The 24,600-nt window shown below is 41.2% G+C and overlaps 1 long non-coding RNA gene across 1 annotated transcript; it reads right to left on the bottom strand.

Moving 5' to 3' along the window:
• Positions 1-1,114: 1,114 nt before the first annotated feature.
• Positions 1,115-24,168, bottom strand: LOC108719429. Its single transcript, XR_005962012.1, has 3 exons — positions 23,483-24,168; positions 7,433-7,501; positions 1,115-1,754 (listed from the first exon to the last, which is right to left on the bottom strand). It is a non-coding gene; the product is annotated as an uncharacterized LOC108719429 (long non-coding RNA).
• Positions 24,169-24,600: the final 432 nt, after the last annotated feature.

The following is a 24,600-nucleotide window of genomic DNA, read 5'->3' on the forward strand; positions in this document are numbered from 1 at the left end:
CTACCATTAGTCGGAGGACATACAGCTAGAAAACGATTTACGAATCAGGGTCTGCTCAATAGAATAACAGTAAAGGCCCAGCTGTAGTAGTAGTAATATATAGGGATGGGCGAATTTTTTCACCCCTATTAAGGGGGGGGGGGGTTGCCTTAAAGGAGTGCTTACAAAACAAGGATATCCAGTGTTCCAATTTTTTTTTTGTTCTTGTCGTTATGTGTCGTTTTTTACGTTGCATTTTTAAAAAAGCTCAGTCTGGCGTAAATACGCATAAACTGCAAAACCACTGAAACAAATGAAAAATGCACTATGGCAATTCTTACATGGTGTTTGCAAGTTGAAATCCGCCACGGGACGCCAGTATTGGCGTTTTTTTTTTTTAGCAGAAATGCCAATACGTCAAGAAACTACCAAATCAATAGACTCTATGGGATCTGCAAACACACTTTATATGGCGTCCAAATTCTTGCGAGATAAATGACGCATCTACATTTTTACGGCCGGTGACGTAATTACTTTGTATTGACGATCATTCCTGCTCCATTTTGCATGTAAATAGTTTTTCTATTTCTAAATAGCTTTGAGAAGTGCATGTTGGGAAAAGAAACCTATGTTGACGGTCTCGTGTGGTTTCAGTGGCGTATTTTCGCCCGACAGAGTTTTTTTAAAAAACGCAACGTAAAAACGGCCTTGCCCTAACTTATAAACCTAAATCGTGATTTGCTGCATTAGTTGCAGCAAAGACCTGCTTCTGAGGCTTCCTTCACCGATTTTGCCTTAAAGGGGTGGTTTACTTTTAAGTTAATTTTCAGTATGTTATAGAATGACTAACTAAGCACATTTTCAATTGGTCTTCATTATTTGTTTGTTATATTTTTTATTTATCTTCTTCTGACTCTTTCCAGCTTTCCAATAGGGGTCACTGACCCCATCTAAAAAACAGACGCTCTGTAAGGCTACAAATTTATTGTTATTTCTACTTTTTATTACTCATCTTTCTATTCAGGCTTCTCTTACTCATATTTCAGTCTCTTGTACAAATCAATGTATGGTTGCTAGGGGAATTTGTACAGTAGAAACCAGACTGCTGAAACTGCAAACTGCTAAATAAAAAGCTAAATAACAAAAAATGAAAACCAATTGCAAATTGTCTCGGAACATCAGTCTCTACATCATACTAACAGTTAATTTAAAGGTGAACAACCCCTTTAAACTGTCATGTCTGCCTGTCTCCTAAAAAGATGATATAAGGAATCCCAGTAAGGAGAAATGCCGGAGGAGGATTCCATAGAGGAGCTACGTAAGCAATAGAAGCATGGCCTAAAGATATGAAGCAGGAGAAGTTTGGACCTGCCTTTTGTGAGGGTGTGAATGCAACTTAGTCTGGAGTTATTCTATACAGCATCACAAGATAAGAGTAAAACACGTAAATGTACTTTTTTTTTGGGCACAAGCAGCAAACGATTAAATCACATGCTCATTCAATACTTAAATGATATTGGGAATGCTGTTTCAGCAACAACTGGAGTTACACATGGTTTGTCTAATACATGTAGACAAATTCACACACACACATATACACAAATGAATCACACATAAAGCGAGGGAAGATTTGTGTGTAGCCGGTAGCAGCAAACACCAGACTGAAAGCTAAGGTGCAGCCTCACAGCTTCCAGTCGGGGATGTTTACAGCAACAAACTAACAAACCGGTGGCAGTTGCAGGAAGCGGCGGAGGCAAAAGTCCTGGGGAAGGGACCTGAAACAGAATAAAAACAATGTTAAAAGGGAAACGCGCATGTCATACTGATTTAAAGCTGCGGTAAGACAAACGGCAGCCTGTACAGAGAGATCCCATAAAACTATGACAGCATAGGTATTCCCTGTACTAAGCACAATTCAGCAGGAACAGTCCCTAAATTTGCTCATAGTCTGTACAGAGAGATCCCATAAAACTATGGCAGCATAGGTATTCCCTGTACTAAGCACAATTCAGCAGGAACAGTCCCCTAAGTTTACTCATAGTCTGTACAGAGAGATCCCATAAAACTATGGCAGCATAGGTATTCCCTGTACTAAGCATAATTCAGCAGGAACAGTCCCCTAAGGTGTAAGATGCTCCTGCTGAACTGCGCTTAGTATAGGGGAATAACTACTTTGGCATAGTTTTATTATATCTCTGTGCACAACCTGAAGTAATCTAGAAAGTTGTCCCTGATATGGTGAATGCAATTTATAACCTCCATTATGCTATTTATGCTCTAGTATCATTAAAGGAGAACTAAACCCTAAAAATGGCATATTTTATATAGTGAATTTATTGCACGAGGCTAAAGTTTCAGCTTGTCAATAGCAGCAATGATCCAGGACTTCAAACTTGTCACAGGGGGTCACCATCTTGGAAAGTGTCTGTGACACTCACATGCTCAGTGGGCTCTGATTGGCTGTTGAGAAGCTAAGCTTAGGGCTCGTCACTAATTATCCAGCAGAAAATGAGCTTCCCTGGCTGTAATATAAGCTGATGCTACAGGTTTGCTGATTATTAAATTCTGATGCTAATTGCACTGGTTTCTGTGCTGCCATGTAGTAATTATCTGTATTAATTACTAATCAGCCTTGTATTGTGACATTTCTATTCTATGTGTACTGTATATTGTGAGTGGCTCCCTAAGCTCAGTAAGTGACAGCAGCACAGAGCATGTGCAGTGAATCAGCAGAAAAGAAGATGGGGAGCTACTGGGGCATCTTTGTAGACACAGATCTTTACTGCTAAATGGCTGTGGTTGCCTTGGGCTGGTACAGAAGCACAAAACATCATGTACAACATTTCTAGCCGACTTCAGTTAAGCTTTAGTTCTCCTTTAAATACAAATATCCCTGCTTGAGCCACAGCTAGTTACAATTGTTTCAAATTGGGCTCTGCAACAGTTGATGGAGTAGCCACCTCCAAAATAGTAACATATATATCAAACAGGCAACTGGAGAGCCTTTTTCAAATCCTGGTGTACTTTTATTAGGACCACACGGGTCTTTCCTCTAAAACTACACCAAGATTTGAAGAAGGCTCTCCGGGTTGCCTGTTTGATATTTTAGTTCTCCTTTAAAGAAGCAATAAAACCAAATAAACATTTTTTAAAGTAATTAAAATATAATGTGCTGTTGCCCTGCACTGGTAAATCTGATTGGTTTGCTTTAGTTGCTGCTGTGGGGAAATGCAAGCAATTGAAATAGGGTTAAATGGCACATGTTAAATAGCAGATAAGCTCCTTAGAAAACCATTATATTATACAGAGTTTATTTGCGATCTGCTATGTAACCTGAGCCTTTTCTCTTTTTCAAATGGCTGCCCCAATGGCTACACTGCCGCTTATTTATATACCACAATATATCATGGCAGCACCGTTTCTGAAGCAAACTCAACAAAAACTCAAAAAATTCGTTAGTATACTATGAAAAAAAAACCACACCAACATATGTTGAACTTTAAAATCGCAAAGTCTCAATTTAGAAATAAGTTATCGAAACTTCCGCTTCCACTCCTCTTCAGAAAAGGCGACCGGGAGATCCATCGTGCATCAATCGATTTCTCCTCCCTGCCTTCCTTATAGGAGATAGCCAGGGAGGAGAAATCGAGCGCCGCATGATGGATCATCGCCTTTTCTGAAGAGTAGCACAAGCGGAGTTTCGGTAAGTTAATTCTAAATAAAGATTTTGCGATTTTAACTTTTAATTTGTGTTTTCTTAGTATACTAATGATTTTTTTTTAACTTTATGTTACTGTTCCTTTAAAGGGATACTGTCATGGGAAAAAACATTTTTCTCAAAATGAATCAGTTAATAGTGCTGCTCCAGCAGAATTCTGCACTGAAATCCATTTCTCAAAAGAGCAAACAGATTTTTTTATATTCAATTTTGAAATCTGACATGGGGCTAGACATTTTGTCAATTTCCCAGCTGCCCCTGGTCATGTGACTTGTGCCTGCACTTTAGGAGAGAAATGCTTTCTGGCAGGCTGCTGTTTTTCCTTCTCAATGTAACTGAATGTGTCTCAGCGAGACATGGGTTTTTACTATTGAGTGTTGTTCATAGATCTACCAGGCAGCTGTTATCTTGTGTTAGGGAGCTGTTATCTGGTTACCTTCCCATTGTTCTTTTGTTAGGCTGCTGGGGGGGAAAAGGGAGGAGGGTGATATCACTCCAACTTGCAGTACAGCAGTAAAGAGTGATCGAAGTTTATCAGAGCACAAGTCACATGACTTGGGGCAGCTGGGAAATTGACAAAATGTCTAGCCCCATGTCAGATTTCAAAATTGAATATAAAAAAATCTGTTTGCTCTTTTGAGAAATGGATTTCAGTGCAGAATTCTGCTGGAGCAGCACTAATAACGGATTCATTTTGAAAAAAAAAAAATTTCCCGATGACAGTATCCCTTTAACAGTACAGGGTTAAATTTTTATTACTTTAAAACACGATTATTTTTGGGTGTTCCTTTAGAGATCACCAGATTAATCGCCCGTGATAAGTCTTCGTTTCTGTGGGAGACTCGTCTCCTGCAAACGTTTTTCCACCAGCAATAATGTAAATATGCGGTGCTTCATTTTTCAGAAGTCGTCTGAAGTTTGCTTGTGAGTATGATGCCACAAAATACCCCAAACCCACAAGTCAGTGCACGGCATTAATAAAGACGACCACCAAGTGCATTTTAACAGGCGCCTTGTGGCTCAGTTACAATACAAGAGGCGAATACATTTGTTTAATCAGCAAAATGCAAGAAAGAAAGTTGCTATAAAGTTCTGGATTTTGATTTATTTCTTGGGAACCTGCTTCAGCATGAAGATGATTGGCTCAGCAGGAATGATTGATGGACCTGTCCAAACTGTCACTCTCATTCTGCCAGTCAGCAACCTACAGAGAAGCCGGCAGCCGAAAGGGAAAGCTAAAATATTAAAAATGCAGAGAGAGAGACTCTGAAGAGCCGAACTGCTTCTTTCAATGTAACATGTTACTTAAGCCTGCAATTTTAGCTTTCAACAGGGTGGAAGCCCAAACATAATTTATTTGCATTATTTAATTATAAGAGACTTTTTATTGTACATTCTAAGGGGGTTATTTATCAAAGGTCAAATTTTAGAGTTATGTGAGCTTTTTAAAACCTCGAATGAACTCAACTTGAATGGTTTCTTATTCAAGAAAAAACTTGAATCAGTGAGTTCTGGGGTCAACAACCCGAAAACTCAAATTAATAAGAAAAAACCTGAATGGCTTGAATTGAGAGAGTTTGAGTGAAAAACACTGAAAAAAACTCATCATGCAGGCTATTAAGGTATAAGGGACTCCTACATAACCGACAGGTTTTAGATGGTGTATTTTCGGATTCAAGTTATTTCCAGCTTCGGGGTATAATAAATCTCGAAAAAAAAATTCAAGTTATTTTTTTAACCCTAAAAATCACCATTAAAAACTGGAATTTTTTGTGACTCGACCCTAAAGGGCAGATTTATTAAAGGACCAGTAACATAAAAAATTAAAAAAAAAATTTGTTAGTATACTATGAAAAAAAAACCACCAACGCATATTAAACTTTAAAATCGCAAAGTCTTTATTAAAGGAGAAGGAAAGGTTAAAACTAAGTAAGCCTTATCAGAAAGGTCCACCTAAATATACCAGTAAACCCTCAAAGTAATGCTGCTCCGAGTCCCCTGTCAAAAGAAACACCACATTTCTTTCCTTCTATTGTGTACTCATGGGCTTCTGTATCAGACTTCCTGTTTTCAGCTTAAACCTCATTGCCCTGGGCAAGAGCATGCTCAGTTTGCTCCTCTTCCCCCTCCCCCTCCCTTCTCTACTGTAATCTGAGTCCAGAGCAGGGAGACTCAGGCAGGAAGTGATGTCACACCATGTTAATACTGCAGCTCCTATCCTAAACAAACAGAGAGTTTCTAGAGCTTTTTACTCAGATATGGTAAAGCATTCTACAGAATAAATATAGCATTCTAGCTTGCACTATTGTGGCTAATCTATTGGCAATAAAATGCCTCTGTAGCTTTCCTTCTCCTTTAAGAAATAATTTACCGAAACTCATCTTCAGAAAAGACGATGTTTATGTAACTGGTCCTTTAAGGTTTCTTTTTTGGTGTAAGAAATGTAAATTCAAAGGTGAGATTTATCACACCTCGACCATGGAAACAGTTCAAATTGGAATCATCGCCACCTCAAACCTGCCGAGTTACGTCTCAAGTCAATGGCAGAGGTCCGTTGAAATATATGAATATTATGTTAATTGCCTTCCTGACATTCAAGTTTTTTTCGGAGTGCAAACTCGATTTGAATTTGATTAGAATTTTCGGGTCTGGACTATTCGATCGAATATTATACACACATTTTTTCTTAAATAACCTTCCATTCAAGTCGAGAGTATATTCTAATTTATTATAATTTAGTAAAAAAAAATTTTTTACATAAATTCAACCGTTGATGAATCTGCCCATTAAAGGGGTGGTTCACCTTTAAGGTAACTTTTGTTATGTCATAGAAAGGCCAATTCTAAGCAACTTTTCAATTGGTCTTCATTATTTATTTTTTTAAAGTTAGTTGCCTTTTTCTTCTGACTCTTTCCAGCTTTCAAATGGGTGTCGCTGACCCCTTCTAAAAAACAAATGCTCTGTAAGGCTACAAATGTATTGTTGTTACTTTTTATTATTGATTCTTCTATTCAGACCTCTCCTATTCATATTCCAGTCTCTTATTCAAATCAATGCATGGTTGCTAGGGTCATTTGAACCTTAGTTACCAGATTGGTTAAGATACAAATTGAAGAGCTGCTGAATAAAAAGCTAAGTAACTCAAAAACCACAAATAATAAAAAATTAAATCCAACTGCAAAATATCCCTCTTTGCGTCATACTAAAAGTACATTTAAAGGTGAACAACCCCTTTACTGTTCACTGATTTCGCAGATATTTGTAAATGTAATCACTAATGAAAACAGTATCTGTCTGGCCTTTGCTATAATCAGCACTGCTGGTTGTGACTACGTGTGCTATTGGAACAGTCAGTTCCCCTCCAGCTCAGACTCCATTATTTATAATGCATTGCACATTAGAGAGTCAACATGCAAGGCATTGTGGGAATTGGAGCCTTGATTTAAAGGTAGCCCAAGAGATTGCGGTTATATAAAGTCAGAACCAGCAGTGCAGAGGATAGTGCAGGCAGACACTGCTTTCAAAAGCAATAACTTAAAAATCATGTTTAATGTATATAAGAAAGGCACTTAGAAATCGATTTGCTGTCCTGATGCAACATTTAGTATTTGGGAAGATGTACCCCTAAATATTCAGCAAAAATTTGGGGGTTCTAAGTTTTCCCACAGTCCCTGAAACAATAGGTATGTTTAAAGGTCAAGACAAAGACATATGTATACGGGTGACTTAACTTACCTTCTAACTGGGTGACAGTGTAAAGGTGGCGAGGATCCAGTGGAATTTTCTACTCGGAGGAGCAGTGTTCTGCAACACAAGAGAAACAGTCGATCATATCTGTGTCAAGGAGAGATCGGGAGGTAAGATGACCTAGTACTGGCACATTCCATTATTCAGCAGTCTGCCTCGTTCTCTAGCAAGTTTCCAGCATTCGGAGCACTGCACACAGACGGCTGCTCTCCCCGTTTTGGCCATGACCCCCCCCCGTCAACATCTACTGTATATTTTATCTACACAATGGAGAACTTCAAGTTGATGCAAAGTGTTTGTAAATTTAAAGGGATTCTGTCATGATTTTTATGGTATAGTTTTTATTTCTAAATTACACTGCAAACAATTCACTCTACAATATAAAATTTAATTCCTGAACCAGCAAGTGTATTTAGTTGTAATATTGGTGTGTAGGTGCATCTCAGGTCATTTTGCCTGGTCATGTGCTTTCAGAAAGAGACAGCACTTTAGGATGGAACTGCTTTCTGGCAGGCTGTTGTTTCTCCTACTCAATGTAACTGAATGTGTCTCAGTGGGACCTGGATTTTACTATTGAGTGTTGTTCTTAGATCTACCAGGCAGCTGTTATCTTGTGTTAGGGAGCTGCTATCTGGTTACCTTCCCATTGTTCTGTTGTTAGGCTGCAGGGGGGAAAAGGAGGGGGTGATATCACTCCAACTTGGAGTACAGCAGTAAAGAGCGACTTAAGTTTATGAGAGCACAAGTCACATGACTGGGGGCAGCTGGGAAACTGACAATATGTCTAGACCCATGTCAGATTTCAAAATTAAATATAAAAAAAAAAAATCTGTTTGCTCTTTTGAGAAACGGATTTCAGTGCAGAATTCTGCTGGAGCAGCACTATTAACTTATGTGTTTTGGAAAAAAAAAGTTTTTTCCTATGACAGTATCCCTTTAAAAACAAAGGAAAAGCTATGCACTACTGGGATTTTCTGAAGTATGCAACAGACTAATTTTATGGTAATCCACAAATGCAAGGCCAAGTTCTGCTACATCTATGAGCCCATTCAGGTGACTAGGGCATGCTACTCTTGGCTTCGTATAAGGTGGTGTTTGTATAAAGAAGAGCAATAGTGATTGGAACATGTGGGCAGATTGTGGTGGCCTTATTGGATCTGGTCTTTTCACAATGGGATTTTGGCCGACCAACATGTAAATGAGTGCTAATCTGATATCAGTTGGGCAAGTGCATCATTTTTATCCCAGCCCCATGTACTTGGTACACTTGCCCAATAGTAAAACTTGTGGTTTAGCTAGAACCTAGGTTTAGAGAAATTTCAGTGTCCAACTGCTTATTTTGTTTTCACAGACAGTCCTAGTTGGCCTTGAACTAAATTGTAGGAGGCGCAAGGCCTGAAGAACAGGTGTTTCTTTGATGGATCTCTCCAGGGATGCCATTCGGTCCACATTCCATTTGGGAATAACTAGAAAGCAATGCATGACATACTAAGGAGCCCAAGGCTTGACAAAAGGCTCTATATAGACCGGAAACGTTGCCACTTTTTCATGAGCAAATAAACAACCTTTGCTGGTTTAACTGCATCAGTAGTGTCATTGGTGTTTTAGGGTTTTTTCACGAATACTCATGTTGATCAAACATCTGCTCATTTGTGCCCAAACATGAGGCTCTTGCCCTGTACACCCAGCTTGACAGCACTTACCATATATACTCGAGTATAAGCCGAGTTTTTCAGCCCCCAAAATATGCCGAAAAACTCTACCTCGGCTTATACTCAGGTCAAGCGCAAAAACGGTTGCCGGCGCCCAAGAATAGTCTCCAAGAATATTCGCCGGCGTCCAAGAATATTCGCCGGCATCCAAAAACGAGACGCCGGCACCTCCAATGGGAGCAGAAACTCTCAATTTTTTGATTGAGACTTACCAGAAGCTGCTGCATTTCTCACCCTAGGCTTATACTCGAGTTAATAAGCTTTCCCAGGTTTTGGAGGTAAAATTAGGTACCTCGGCTTATACTCGGGACGGCTTATACTCGAGTATATACGGTATAATGAAAGAAGCAAACTCCGGAAGTCAAACTACACAACGCTGTGTATTTACTTGTCCATCCATGACCTTTCTATAAACAGAGATGTAGAAACATTGCACTTTTTGAGGTTAATTGCAAACACTATATATACGGTCAGGGGGAAAAAAATTCTTGTAACATTTTTATCGTGTCTTGAGAAGGCTGTGCGAGACATTTTCCCAGGTCCTTATCTCTACAATTTGAAAAGGTTATTTAAAAGTTATCAGATAAAACTACTGGCCAACAGCAAGGAACAAGTCAGGCCGGCACAGACCTGCCACTCTATGCGAGATGCCAAAGGTCGTACATGAAATCAACGTTTTGCAAGCTAAAAAAAAAAAAAAAAGAACCTCTCAATTAGGTTACAATTATTTGCAATACTAACATTTTATAAAATGGCAACCTTGTGCGTTTGTTGTGCCGACATGAGCGGTTTGTTTGGCCATAAACATTTAATCACTCCCCAGCAAACACTGGGTGAAAGAAAAAGCAGAGAGAGAGAGATGCAGTTTTTGAATCATCTGAATCCTTTCTCCACAAGTCACAAGTCCACAAGGGGGGGGGGCACCTGGAAAAATAACAATATGTCTAACCCCCATGTCAGATTTCAAAATTAAAAAAAAAAAAAAAAAAAAAAATCAGTTCTCTCTTTTGAACAATGGCTTTCAGTGCAGAAGTCTCTGCCAAGATTCAGCCTTTTTCAGCAGGACTCTGCCAAGATTCGGCCTTTTTCAGCAGGACTCTGCCAAGATTCGGCCTTTTTCAGCAGGACTCTGCCAAGATTCGGCCTTTTTCAGCAGGACTCTGCCAAGATTCGGCCTTTTTCAGCAGGACTCTGCCAAGATTCGGCCTTTTTCAGCAGGACTCTGCCAAGATTCGGCCTTTTTCAGCAGGACTCTGCCAAGATTCGGCCTTTTTCAGCAGGACTCTGCCAAGATTCGGCCTTTTTCAGCAGGACTCTGCCAAGATTCGGCCTTTTTCAGCAGGACTCTGCCAAGATTCGGCCTTTTCAGCAGGGACTCTGCCAAGATTCGGCCTTTTTCAGCAGGACTCTGCCAAGGATTCGGCCTTTTTCAGCAGGACTCTGCCAAGATTCGGCCTTTTTCAGCAGGACTCTGCCAAGATTCGGCCTTTTTCAGCAGGACTGTGCCAAGATTCGGCCTTTTTCAGCAGGACTGTGCCAAGATTCGGCCTTTTTCAGCAGGACTGTGCCAAGATTCGGCCTTTTTCAGCAGGACTCTGCCAAGATTCGGCCTTTTTCAGCAGGACTCTGCCAAGATTCGCCTTTTTCAGCAGGACTCTGCCAAGATTCGACCTTTTCAGCAGGACTCTGCCAAGATTCGACCTTTACAGCAGGATTCACCTACAATTCGGCCTTTTTCAGCAGGATTCGGCCAAGATTTGGCCTTTTTCAGCAGGATTCGGATTCACCCAAATCCAAGTGCTAGCGGAACAGAATCCAAAAAAAAAAATGGATTGGTTCGGTATTCGGCTGAATCTTTGCAAAGGATTCGGGGGTTCGGCTGAATCTTTGCAAAGGATTCGGGGGTTCGGCTGAATTTAAAATAGTGTACTCGGTGCATTCCTAATGAGAGGGGACTGCGAGGGTGCGGCACAGCTAGAGTGGTCTAGTGTTATAAAGATAGGTGATATATTACCCTTGTCTTAGAACATAAACATAATTTCATATGAAAAAAAAAACCAACAAAAATACAAGCTTACATATGAAGGGTTCATATGTAGCTTGGTTTGGTGCAGGGAATGTGGTTTGATTGGCAGACCTGAGGCGCAGTAAGGGGGGAACAACAATCATTTTCTTTCATTGACATATGACAAGCGGCTTTGTGTTGTGCTCTGATTAGTTAATCAGTTACCTCCCGTTAACTCTTTCCACAGCAAGCTTTGAGCACAGGCATCTGTATACGAACAGGCCCAGAACTACTCTGCAGGATTTAATTAAAAATGACTGAATGGATAAAACCACATACCATGCAAATGCCATCTGGAACTGGCGATACAATGAAACAAGACTATAAAAGCAGAGCTTGGTTACAAAACATTCAGAGTTCCGACTACCTAGCACAACTGCACTGGGGATGGGGCGTAATAGAGGGAGGGGGCCGTGTAAAGTAACTAAAGCATGACTGTGCTAAAGAGCCAAAGAATTGTGTCAAACCACAAACTCAAGAACGTGAGCCTTTTATAGAATCCCAGTGAAAAAAAGGACCCAGCAAAATATTCAAAGAACCAATAGAACTGTCTAAGGCTTTTGTTCCTGTAAACTAGTATGAGCTACTGGAACTGGTTAAGGTTTAAATTCCTGCTATAAGCAAACAGATCTGTGCAGCCACTGGGACAGAATGCTCTGTTATACAGATAGCTAGAATCTCAGCTGCCATAAAGCAGGACAGGACTGCTGCTTACAATGGGGATCAGATAGGATCTGTGCAGCCACTGGGACAGAATGTTCTGTTATACGGATAGCTAGAATCTCAGCTGCCATAAAGCAGGACAGGACTGCTGCTTACAATGGGGATCAGATAGGATCTGTGCAGCCACTGGGACAGAATGTTCTGTTATACAGATAGCTAGAATCTCAGCTGCCATAAAGCAGGGCAGGACTGCTGCTTACAATGGGGATCAGATAGGATCTGTGCAGCCACTGGGACAGAATGCTCTGTTATACAGACAGCTAGAATATCAGCTGCCATAAAGCAGGACAGGACTGCTGCTTACAATGGGGATCAGATGGGATCTGTGCAGCCACTGGGACAGAATGCTCTGTTATACAGATAGCTAGAATCTCAGCTGCCATAAAGCAGGGTAGGACTGCTGCTTACAATGGGGATCAGATAGGATCTGTGCAGCCACTGGGACAGAATGTTCTGTTATACAGATAGCTAGAATCTCAGCTGCCATAAAGCAGGACAGGACTGCATATACTTTTTTATCAATGGCCACCCTGGCCTGTGCATGGGTTAAACATGCAACGTGAGCAGCATTTTGATTAATAGAGGCTGTATAGCAGCTTTATTTAAAAAAGTGGCAGTCACATGATTAACAATGTTTATATTTCTAAGAAGTGCTGATCTTGCATTTCTACATTCCCTTCACAATACTGTAAACAGCACCGTTATTTGCATTATACTGTGACATGCACTCTCCTGCATTGACAATTAAAGAGAGATGTCCCCCGAGTTGACATATTAGTCTGCCCCAAAACTGAATATTGGCTGATAAGCCACCCATCGACCAGAGCCAACACATTGCAGGAAAGTTAGGCTGCAGAGCCCAGAGACATTCCTGATTGGATACGACCCCTCTATAGTGATTATCCTCTGGGCTGCCAGCACAGCAGTGACCCACAATATGTTATAGAAATTTTTGAACATTTGACTTTTTTGAGAAAAAGAAACACGTCAATCATTTTCAACCTCTATATAAAACCCGTCGAATTTGCAAAAGTGCTCGGAAAATCACCTTGAGCATTTTCTCTGCTTATTGTTACCTGCAGAATCTGGGCATGTTGGAGGGGAGGGAAACATGGGCTTGATGATGATGAAATACACCTACGGGGGAGGGGTCTAATGGAGCTTTTGTACAAACCCATATAAAATTTACCCCACACCATTTCTGCTCCTCTTTCATGATTTCTAGCCCTCTCCACTTCTACTCTGTCCACTTTTGCTTTTTTTTAATTTTTAACAAATGAACGTCTCTGACCCAGTTCTTCTTACAACTTCCAATTTCCCTTTTCTCTTACCCTTAAGTACACATCCCACTTCACTTCTACCCATAATATGCCCATTTCTTCTCTACTCCCATATATTGCCTTCTTTCTTCATACCAACTCATCACTCAAATGTCCCTTCTACCATTCTCCTTTTATAACCCCTTTTCCCTTGTGCTCTACAGCAACCTTCTCACCTACCTTCCTCTCTCCTTTTCCCCTCATCCCTTCCTTCTATACCTCTACCCAACCTATTTTCCTCTCTTCTCTCTCTATATTCCCTGCTGGTGTCCACATTTCTCCCAATCTTCTCTAACTTTCTTCTCCCAATAATATTTTTTTTCTCACTTTATTCTCCCGATGATATTCTCTCACTTTCTTCTCCCGATGATATTCTCTCACTTTCTTCTCCCGATCTCCTTTCTCACTTTCTTCTCCCGATCTCCTTTCTCACTTTCTTCTCCCGATCTCCTTTCTCACTTTCTTCTCCCGATCTCCTTTCTTACTTTCTTCTCCCGATGATATTCTCTCACTTTCTTCTCCCAAAGATATTCACTTTCTTCTCCCCGATAATCTTCTCTCTCACTTTCTTCTCCCCGATATTCTTCTCTCACCTTCTTCTCACGATGGTCTTCTTTCTCCCTTTCTTCTCCATTCCCCTTCTCCTCTCATCTATAAGTTCTGGTTTTCCTACCCCCAGCAGACTTTTCTATGCTTTCCCCTACACATTATATCCTTATGATCTACCCTTTGCAGTCACTGTACTTGTCTGCATCGTAACCCCCAGCAATTCAGTTTTTTTTCAGGTTTACTTAAGAGCAGTGCACATTCCCCACCCACCTAGGTTTTGGTCTTTAGAAAAGTGATCACTGACGACAGAAACTGATCACTTGTTTAGGTTTCTATACTGGCAGCACGGAAGAGCGGAAGGGAGGAATGCAGGGATGGAATTCCAGAGATAAGGAGAGATAGGTTTATTTAAACAACAGATGGAGGGTGAACTATTTCAATCGGTTGAGTTATAAAAAGCTAAATATCTGAATTAGTAAGTGCTCTCAGATTAAGTAGAAAACTGTGAGAAATGCCTGCAAGCACTTGACAGACAATGGTTCTCTGGAGCCAAGTGTTTTATCATTTACATGAAAGTCAATTGGGGCACTTTGGTGCTGCAATTTTGGGTAATTCCAAAAAAGTTGCCATAAGCTTAGGTTTAGTATTACATTTAGGAGGAACAAATGTAACCCTACTGTTCATGAACCAAAGCCCCCCATATGACAATGCTTCTGTAACTTTTGTTTTACGGTGATGGGTCTCACAAAGAACAGCGCTGTGATACAAAATAGTGTCCCTGTATGGCAAATATTTAAGGTTTGGTTCCTACTGGAGTAACTTTGTATCCTTATATGGGTACAGGTTTTTTTTTTTACCAAAAAGCATCAGTTAATAGTGCTGCTCCAGCAGAATTCTGCACTGAAATCCATTTCTCGAAATAGCAAACATTATTTTTTTTTAATTTAATTTTGAAATCTGACATGGGGGCTAGACAGTTTCCCAGCTGCCCCCAGTCATGTGACTTGTACTCTGATAAACTTTTGTACTGCAAGTTGGAGTGATATCACCCCCTCCCTTCCTCCCCCATCAGCTCATCAGCAGCCTAACAACAGAACAATGCAAAGGTAACCAGATCAGATAGCAGTTAGATATAAGAACAGTACTCAATAGTAAAAATCCATGTCCCACTGCAACTCCAGTTACACCGAGTAGGAGAAACAACAGCCTGCCAGAAAGCAGTTCCATAGTGCAGTGCAGTACTTGCTCTTTCTGAAAGCACATGACCAGGCAAAATGACCAGAGATGTACCTACACACCAATATTACAACAAAAAAAATACACTTGCTGGTTCAGGAATTAAATTTTATATTATAGAGTGAACTGTTTGCAGTGTAAAAAAGTGTTATTTGTAAGTAAAAAGGACATCTTAAAAATCATGACAGAATCCCTTTAAACTAATAGAAGCAACGTTATTCAAGGCAGCCATAGAGAGAATGAAACTGGGGTTATCCAGCTGATCAGTTTCAGGGCCAAACTGTCAGGCCGCAAGGCAGCCGTACACAGGATGACATTTGGGTTATCCAACTAATCAGCGCAAAGAACACCAAACGGTCTGAAAGGCCTTCAGATTGTGAAGGGTTAGAAATGGGTTTTTTAGAATTTAGAAATTGGGGGGGGGGGGGGCGTGCAGGGAAACCTTCCAACAAATTGAGTTATATTGCAAATGTAAATCCATAAAAGCCTATAATCTCGCTAATAAACTCCTCAGTCATGAAAGACTGTGTGCAGTGCAGATTTTAATATGTGTGTGCTGTCGAGCCAGTTATTTGGGGAATGTATGCATTTAACAGCCAGAAATTTCCTGGAAAGCAGGCTTAGAAACACAGAATTGAGTGCTGTGCGTTCCTTCACGGCAAGCTTGAAAGGCCCAATTGCTGTTTAGTGCCAAGTGAATTTGTGCAAACATCTATATACGAGGCTCAGGCTTTATGAGTAGGAGCTTGTACCCCACATCAACAACACAGCAGCCTCACGTAGATGGAAGGTCAGTTTGGATAGACTATATGGTAGTAGGGTTGCTACAGAGAAGCAGGATTTTACACAGGACTCAACCTACATCTTCCCTGTTGTTTACAAGCTACCTGCCTTGATCGCTTCTTCAACACTATCATGTGCACTTTGCTGACCATCGGTTGAAATGCTCTGATCCAACAGATTTACTATGAAAACTTCAGGTTCCTTTTTCAACAGGAATAATATTGCTAGTACAGGTATGGGATCCGTTATCTGGAAACCCGTTATCCGGAAAGCTCCGAATTACGGAAAGGCTGCCTCCCATAAACGCCATTTTAATCAAATAATCCGATTTCTTAAATAAAACAAATTTGAAAATTCAAAATTCAAATTCAAAAAGACCAACCGAAATTAAATCCAAGTCTTCTTTTGGCCAAAAAGGTCAGTTTTCGATTGAATTCAAATCGTATGAATCGAATGCAATATGCATTCTGGATAAGGTGTTTTCATATAACAGTTTGCATATACCTGTATTTACTTTATTATGACAAATACACAAAGCTTTGGGGTAGTCTACGTTGTAGCAAGAAGATGTGTTTGTCATAATAAAGTAAATACAGGTATGCAAACTGTTATATGAAAACCCGTTATCCAGAAAGCTCCGCATTAAAGGAAGGCTGTCTTCCTTAGACTCCATTTTACTCGAATAATTCAAATATTAAAATGGATTTCATTTTTCTGTGTAATAATGAAACAGTCGCTTGTACTTGATCCCAACTAAGATATAATTAATCCTTATTGGAGGCAAAACCAGTCTATTAATGTTTAAATGATTCTATAAATAGACTTAAAGTATGGAGATCCAGATTACAGAAAGATCCCTTATCAAGAGTATTCTGGATAACAGGTTCCATAACTAAAAAAGAAAATACAGGTATGGGACCTATTATCCAGAACGTTAGGGACCTGGGGTTTTCCGGATAATGGATCATTCCATAATTTGGATCTTCATACCTTAAGTCCACTAGAAAATCATTTAACATTAAATATGCCCAATAGGCTGGTTTTGCCTCCAATAAGGATTAATTATATCTTAGTGCGATTATATCTTAGTTGGGATCAAGTACAAGCTACCGTTTTATTATTACACAGAAAAAGGAAATTTGATTGTTTGGATAAAATGGAGTCTATGGGAGATGGCCATTTTGTAATTCAGTGCTTTCTGGATAGCAGATTTCCGGAAAACGAATCCCATACCAGTACTCAAGCATGCTGCCATTCATAAAGAAGCATTAATTTCCAAATACACAAAGCTTTGGGGGGTAGGCTAAGTTGTAGCAAGATGATGTACCATATATACTCGAGTATAAGCCGTCCCGAGTATAAGCCGAGGTACCTAATTTTACCTCCAAAAACTGGGAAAGCTTATTGACTCGAGTATAAGCCTGGGGTGAGAAATGCAGTAGCTTCTGGTAAGTTTCAATCACAAAATTGAGGGTTTCTGCTCCCATTGGAGGTGCCGGCGTCTCGTTTTGGATGCCGGCGACCATTCTTGGACGCCGGTGAATATTCTTGGAGACTATTCTTGGACGCCAGCGACTATTCTTGGACGCCGGCGACTATTCTTAGGCGTTTTTGCGCTTGACCCGAGTATAAGCCGAGGTACAGTTTTTCAGCATATTTTGGGGGCTGAAAAACTCGGCTTATACTCGAGTATATACGGTATTTGCAAAAGAATGCTCGGGACCTTTATGAATGGCAGCATGGTATGGGATTTGTTTTCCAGAAAACTGCTATCCAGAAAGCTCTGAATTACAAAATGGACACCTCCCATAGACTCCATTTTATCCAAACAATCAAATTTCCTTTTTCTGTGTAATAATAAAACAGTCGCTTGTACTTCATCCCAACTAAGATATAATTAATCCTTATTGGAAGCAAAACCAGCCTATTGGGTTTATTTAATGTTTATATGATTTTCTAGTGGACTTAAGGTATGAAGATCCAAATTATGGAAAGATCCATTATCCGGAAAACGCCAGGCCCCGAGCACTCTGGATAAAAGGTCCCATACCTGTACTGAGAAGAGGAAACTTATTCAAAGGGTGACTAAAACAGCGAACCCCAGTAAAAAAAAAAAAAAAAAATCAGAATGCCTGCAGCGGCCATTAGAAATAAAACAAAAATAAATAAAAGTAAAACAAGGAGTTTTCCTTGCATACAATAAGTTAGCTCCTCACGCTTTACTATCCACAGAAACTTCCTACTCATAAGTATAAATACAATATACACAGAAGGAATGTTCTGGGTACACAATGAGCAGTACTGTCTAATATGGAAGCACCCACCTCTATGTAACAAATACCCATTCCATATAATTCCCTACCTGGGGAAAAAATAAATCCATGCTAAGACCTAGTAAAGGGCTATTTTTTCTTATTTAGTCAACAATTTCAGCCAGGCCAATGTTTTTTCTTTTTTTTAAACAAAACATAATTTCGCTAGAAACTCAACACGATATCAAGCTGGATCTGATAACACAGAAACCTCCGGGTGAAAGCTTCTGTTCCTCAACGGCCGGTCACAGGTGAGAGCTAAAGAACAGTGATACCTGTGTGTTAGAGCTCCGTGAATGCTGTGAGTGTGTGTGGGGCCCCTGTACGGGGAGCCCTTCTTTCCAGGGTAAGAAAATATAATACGTATTGTTGATTTCCTACTAATGCGAATCCAGAAATCTGCTCCTGTAACGGAGTTGAACATCTGGACAGATACAGATTGCAGCTCCCTTCCCTAATCCACTAATAACAAGAAAAAGGAGGAGGTGAGGAGTGCAAGGAGAATTGCTTCCCCGGACCTGCCACTGAAACATCATTTTATATAATAATATGGAAATGGAAAGAATGGAATCCATCTGTGTGCATCCAAAGCATACTTGCGTGTATAAAGAGGGGCCATCATCTATAGACACAGTCCTATAAGTCTCACATCTTCCCCCTTTACACTACTACTGGTATGGGACCGGTTATCCAGAATTAGGGATGCACCGAATCCAGGATTCGTTTCAGAATTCAGATTCAGCCGATTGCTTCTGCCCGGCCTCTCCGAATCCTAATTTGCATAAGCAAATTAGGGGCAGGGAGGGAAATCGCGTGACTTTTTGTAACAAAACAAGGAAGTAAAAAATGTTTCCCCCTTCCCACCCCTAATTTGCATATGCAAATTATAATTTGCATATGCAAATTAAGAATTGGCTTGGTATTCGGCTGAATCTTTCACAAAGGATTCGGAGGTTTGGCTGAATCCAAAATAGTGGATTCGGTGCAACCCTATCCGAATGCTCAGGACCTGGGGCTCTCCTGATAACCGATCTTTCCGTAATTGGGATCTTCATACCATAAGGCTGCTAGAAAATCGTGTAAAGATTAAATTAAGCCAATAAGCAGATTTTAAAAAAGGTTTAATTACTTCGTAGTTGGGATAAAGTACAAGCTGCGGCTTTATTGTTACAGGAATAGGTTATCCGGAAACCCGTTATCCAGAATACTCTGAATTAAAGAAAGGCTGTCTCCCGTAGACTCTATTTTATCCAAATAATCCAAAACAGTAGCTTGTACTTGATCCCAAATAAGATATAATTAATCCTTATTGGAAGCAAAATCAGCCTATTGGGTTTATTTCATGTTTACATGATTTTCTAGTAGACTTAAGGTATGAAGATCCAGAGGTTTCCCTCCTAAGTTGGGAGGCTTTCTGGATCCATTATCCGTAAAAATCCTATTTACGGAAAGGCCATCTCCCATAGACTCCATTTTATCCATATAATTAAAATGTTTAAAAATGATTTCCCTTTTCTCTCTAATAATAAAACAGTGGCTTGTACTTGATCCCAACAAAGATATGATTAATCCTTATTGGAAGCAAAACCTGCCTATTGGGTTTATTTAATGTTTAGAAAATTTCCTAGAAATTACTGAAAGATCCATTATCCAGAAAGCCCCAGGTCCCAAGCATTCTGGATAAGAGGTCCCATACCAGTACAAGGTACTGTTTTATTATTACAGAGAAAAAGGAAATAATTTTTAAAAATGTGGATTATTTCATTGTGATGAGTCTATGGGAGATGGCCTCTGTAATTTGGAGCTTTCTGGATGATGGGTTTCCCATACCTATATATACACAATTTAATCATGGAAAGTTTTTACTCCTTACTTTCCAGTATTGATAGAAGGGATACACCGAATCCAGGATTCAGTTTGAATTTGCATATGCAAATTAGGATTTGGTGCATCCGTAATTAATATCTGTAGGGCTGATGCATACATTCTTCAGTTCTACTAGGGATGCACCGAATCCAGGATTCGGTTCGGGATTCTGCCTTTTCCAACAGGATTCGTCCGAATCCTTGTGCCTGGCCAAACCGAATCCTAATTTGCATATGTAAATAAGGGGCAGGGAGGGAAATCAGGTGACTTTTTGTCACAAAACAAGAAAGTAAAAAATGTTTTCATTTCCCACCCCTAATTTGCATACGCTAATTAGGATTTGGATTCGTTTCGGTATTCAGCCGAATCCAAAATGGTGGATTAGGTGCATCCCTAGTGATTGTGGACATTCCTTCTGCGTCAATAAAGAAGAACAGCAAAGGATACCAAGCCACGGCACAGGGAAAAGCTGCCATACAATAAACCTGTGCCAACACGTGCCTGGCTACCTCTTGCAAGGCTACTGGAAAGCAATAGACTGTACTAGCACTTTAAGACACGGCCATCCCTACACAGGCAACTGAAAACAGCCCATTTCTAACGTGTTCTGTAATAGGATGAGAAATGCCTTCCTGGGTTTCCTTTCAGCAGACTAATAACCTTGTGTAACGACTTCCCTTTGGCCTCATTCTTAGTAATGTTCTGCTCAGTCCGGGCTACGTTTTGTTTTCCAGAACTTGTTGAGCTCAGATTTCTCAATCCACAAGTGACCCGGGATGCCCTGACTTTCACCTTTCCGCTCTATCGGCACCCGCTGCTCGTTAAAGGCTTTAACTGATGAATTTTAATTAAATGTTTCAGTGCACAGTCTGCTAAATCCAGATAATGCCTCTCCACGGCTTGAGATTTATTTTCCCCCAAATATAACTGATATTTTGTTTTTGTTTCAATGGAAGCACCAAATACCACATTTTTAGAATCGGGACATTAAAGGGATACAATTTTTGTAGAATTCTGCACTGAAATCCATTTCTAAAAAGAGCAAACAGATTTTTTTATATTTAATTTTGAAATCTGACATGGGGCTATACATACTGGGGCTCATTTATCAACACCGGGCAAATTTGCCCATGGGCTGTTACCTATAGCAACCAGACTGCTGCATTCATTGTTTTTCTTGCAGCTGGCTTTATAAAGCTAATCACTGATTGGTTGCTATAGGTAACAGCCCATGGGCAAATTTGCCCTATGTTGATAAATGAGCCCCATTGTCAGTTTCCCAGCTGCCCCCAGTCATGTGACTTGTGCTCTGATAAACTTCAGTCACACTTTACTGCAAGTTGGAGTGATATCACCCCCTCCCTCCCCCCCTCCAGCAGCCTAACAACAGAACAATGGGAAGGTAACCAGATTAGAGTCCTGCGCAGATCCATTTTTGGAACCTGTACCCGCAACCTGCAATCCGGACCCGCATTGTTACCCGCTTGGACCCGCAAGTACCTTATCTGCAACCCGGACCCACTGACCATCAAGAATCAGGAAGTGCTGTCATTGTAAACCAGAAGTGACATCATCGGAAGTAGGCATGATGAGAAAAAAGGAGTAAAAATCACTATTGAGAAGACCCGCGGCCCGACCCCGCAGAACTGCCGACCCGTCTTAATACCCGCACCCGGAACTTCTACCTGCAACCCGCAGGGTACCACTGGTTTTTGTGGGTAACCCGCAGGTACCTGATCACTGCAGGACTCTAAACCAGATAGCAGCTCCCTAACACAAGATAACAGCTGCCTGGTAGATCTAAGAACAAAACTCAATAGTAAAATCCAGGTCCCACTGAGACACATTCAGTTACATTGAGTAGGAGAAACAACAGCCTGCCAGAAAGCAGTTCCATCCTAAAGTGCTGGCTCTTTCTGAAATCACATGACCAGGCAAAATGACCTGAGATGCACCTACACACCAAAATTACAACTAAATACACTTGCTGGTTCAGGAATGACATTTTATATTGTACAGTGAATTATTTGCAGTGTAAACGGTGTAATTTAGAAATAAAAACGACATCATAAAAATCATGACAGAATCCATATAATGTTAAATAAACACAGTACCCCATGCAATTGTGTCCCAGTAGGGCGACTACAACACTAGTTTGGCAGGTGCAGGATTAAAGGACAAGGCAAACTCTAATCACCGTTTTACTAATTCGTTGTGGTGCTTTTCCCCATCCCAAATTTAGAGTTTTCTGATGCTAAGGATCTTACTTCCACGAAGATCCGATAATAAAAACTTGCGAATGATCCCTATAATGCGAGCAATGTAACACAGTCGCAGTAATGCGCGGGTGCAATTGCCGCACTGGTTGCTGGAGGAATGCTGAATTGTGGGAAATTGTCACTGTTTTTAGGAGGGTGCTGCTGGGCTAAGATGCCTTTGTAAGAAAGATTGTGGGTGCTTGTGGATGTTTTATTACATATTATCTTGATGGGGGTCGCTGTGCCCTGTAAAGCTGGCCATAGATATTGAGATTTTTAAAAGATCAGATCCTCATCGTGAGACCACGATTTTTTCAGAACGATCGTACGAATTGACCATCAACTAAAAAGACCAATTTACCAGAAAAACAAAGGGGAGCTGCCTGCTTGGCCCTGCAAACATAGATACCGACTGGGACCGACAAAGATTTTTTAACCTGGCCGATCAATTTCCTGACAGATGTCGGCCGAAAAATCGCAAGATGTACGATCGTTCGAATCCCACTAACCGCACAATAATTTTGAAGGATTGGTCGGACTTCGCTAAAATCGGTCGTTCGCCAAGAATCGTCGCGTCTATGGGGAGCTTAACAGTGCGACTGTGTGCGAGTGAAAGTGAGGCTTCTGTACCCCAGAACTGACACATCTCAATACTGACCCCCCTTCTGACATACCACCCCCTTCTTTGTTTCAGTCATTTATAATATCGATTCCCTCAAATAACCAACCGCTCAAACACTTAATATTTCCCTCACCCACTCTCTCCCTATTGCCAACTTTATTTTACTAATGACTCTCCCCCATTCCCTCTCAGTAGCCTCAATCTCTCCTCTTCCCATCAGTAGCCTCAACCTCTCCCCCCTCTATCCCCCAAATGTTATTCTGCTCCCTCTCATTACCCTCAATCTCTCTCCTCCCCTTTTCCCCCAGTAGCCAGAATCTTTCTCCTTCTCTCCTGTCACCTAAATCTGTCCCCTTCTCACTTAGTTCCCTGAATCTGTCTCCTCTGTTCTCAGCCTGAATCCCCCTCCCCCACCTCAGCCCTCAGTCTCCCACTTCCCCTCACAACACTGTCACTTTCCCACAGTCTCCCCGCGCGTGGCTTCCTGCTGTCCCTTCTCCTCAGCCTCTCCGCCACAACTCGAGGACTCCCCTTGTCTCAAACTCTGGCCGGACTCATTGCTCCCCCCCATCCCGCTCAGGTTCGGTTCTCACCCGTTACTGTCGGTCAGTGCTGGCGGGACAGACACAAGTGCTCCGGTCGGATGTCAGCTCCCCCCATGATTCCAAAGGCGCCTCTGTCCAACTCCCTCCCGCAGCTCCCACTGCTCAGTCTGTCCAGCCGCCAACCAATGACAAGGCCCTACGTCACGGCGCAGAGACACGTGACTCTCCGGTCACCTCCATCGCACCGCCGTCTCCAAGGTGAAGCGAATTGTGACACGTGACTTCCTCTACTCCTAACCCCGCCTACTGGTGGAGAACACGAGGGGGGAAGGAAAGGAATGACAGGTCACGTGATGCTGCCAGCCCTTGTGTTCTCCTGGAATGGAGTGTGAGGAGCTGAGGGCTGTGTGTGTGCAGCAAAGTAACTCACACTCCTCCTAGTAGCGCCTCCATTTGCCATTATTATCCCCTCAGTCCCCTAAATTCCAACCCTATAAACTTATACTGCTTCTGCTCAGTACATCTATTTCAAGTTCATGTGGTGTTTTTCCTGTGAATAAATGTGACAGACAAATGGGGGCTGATATATGAGATTTGTGGCTATTGTATCATTTACTTTTCCCCCTGGATTGTTGCTCCTCTTGGCAAAATTGTCTGCAGTTTGGGGAACTTTACCGTCTAGTTCTACACCGCCATGTTTTTATTATGTTCTGAGGCCGCGAGTATCTCCCCCTCTCCAGCCGCATTGTAAGCAGGGGCGTAACTATAGAGGAAGCAGACCCTGCGGCTGCTGGGGGGCCCCAGGAGGTATAGGGGCCCCATGAGGCCCTAATTTGTATACAATTTCAATAAATGTTGGTAAAATATGTCAATCTCTAAACATTTTGGGGGCCTGAAAAATCATTTGCTGTGGGGCCCAGTAACATCTAGTTACACCACTGATTGTAAGTGCTCCCCGCAGCAAGTGGCAGCCACGTTCCCTGTGCCGGGACAAAACAAACACTCCCTTGGTATCACTGCTACAGCTGGAGCCAATGGCGGATGTTTATTTGCTCATAAAATGGTGACTTTTCTAGCCTGCCTGTATTAAACATAATGTTGTAATATAGGGATGCACCAAATCCACTTTTTTGGATTCGGTCGAGCCCCCTGAATCCTTTGCGAAA

The sequence above is a fragment of the Xenopus laevis genome, chromosome 6L, assembly GCF_017654675.1.
Source record: "Xenopus laevis strain J_2021 chromosome 6L, Xenopus_laevis_v10.1, whole genome shotgun sequence".
Taxonomy (NCBI): Eukaryota; Metazoa; Chordata; class Amphibia; order Anura; family Pipidae; genus Xenopus; species Xenopus laevis.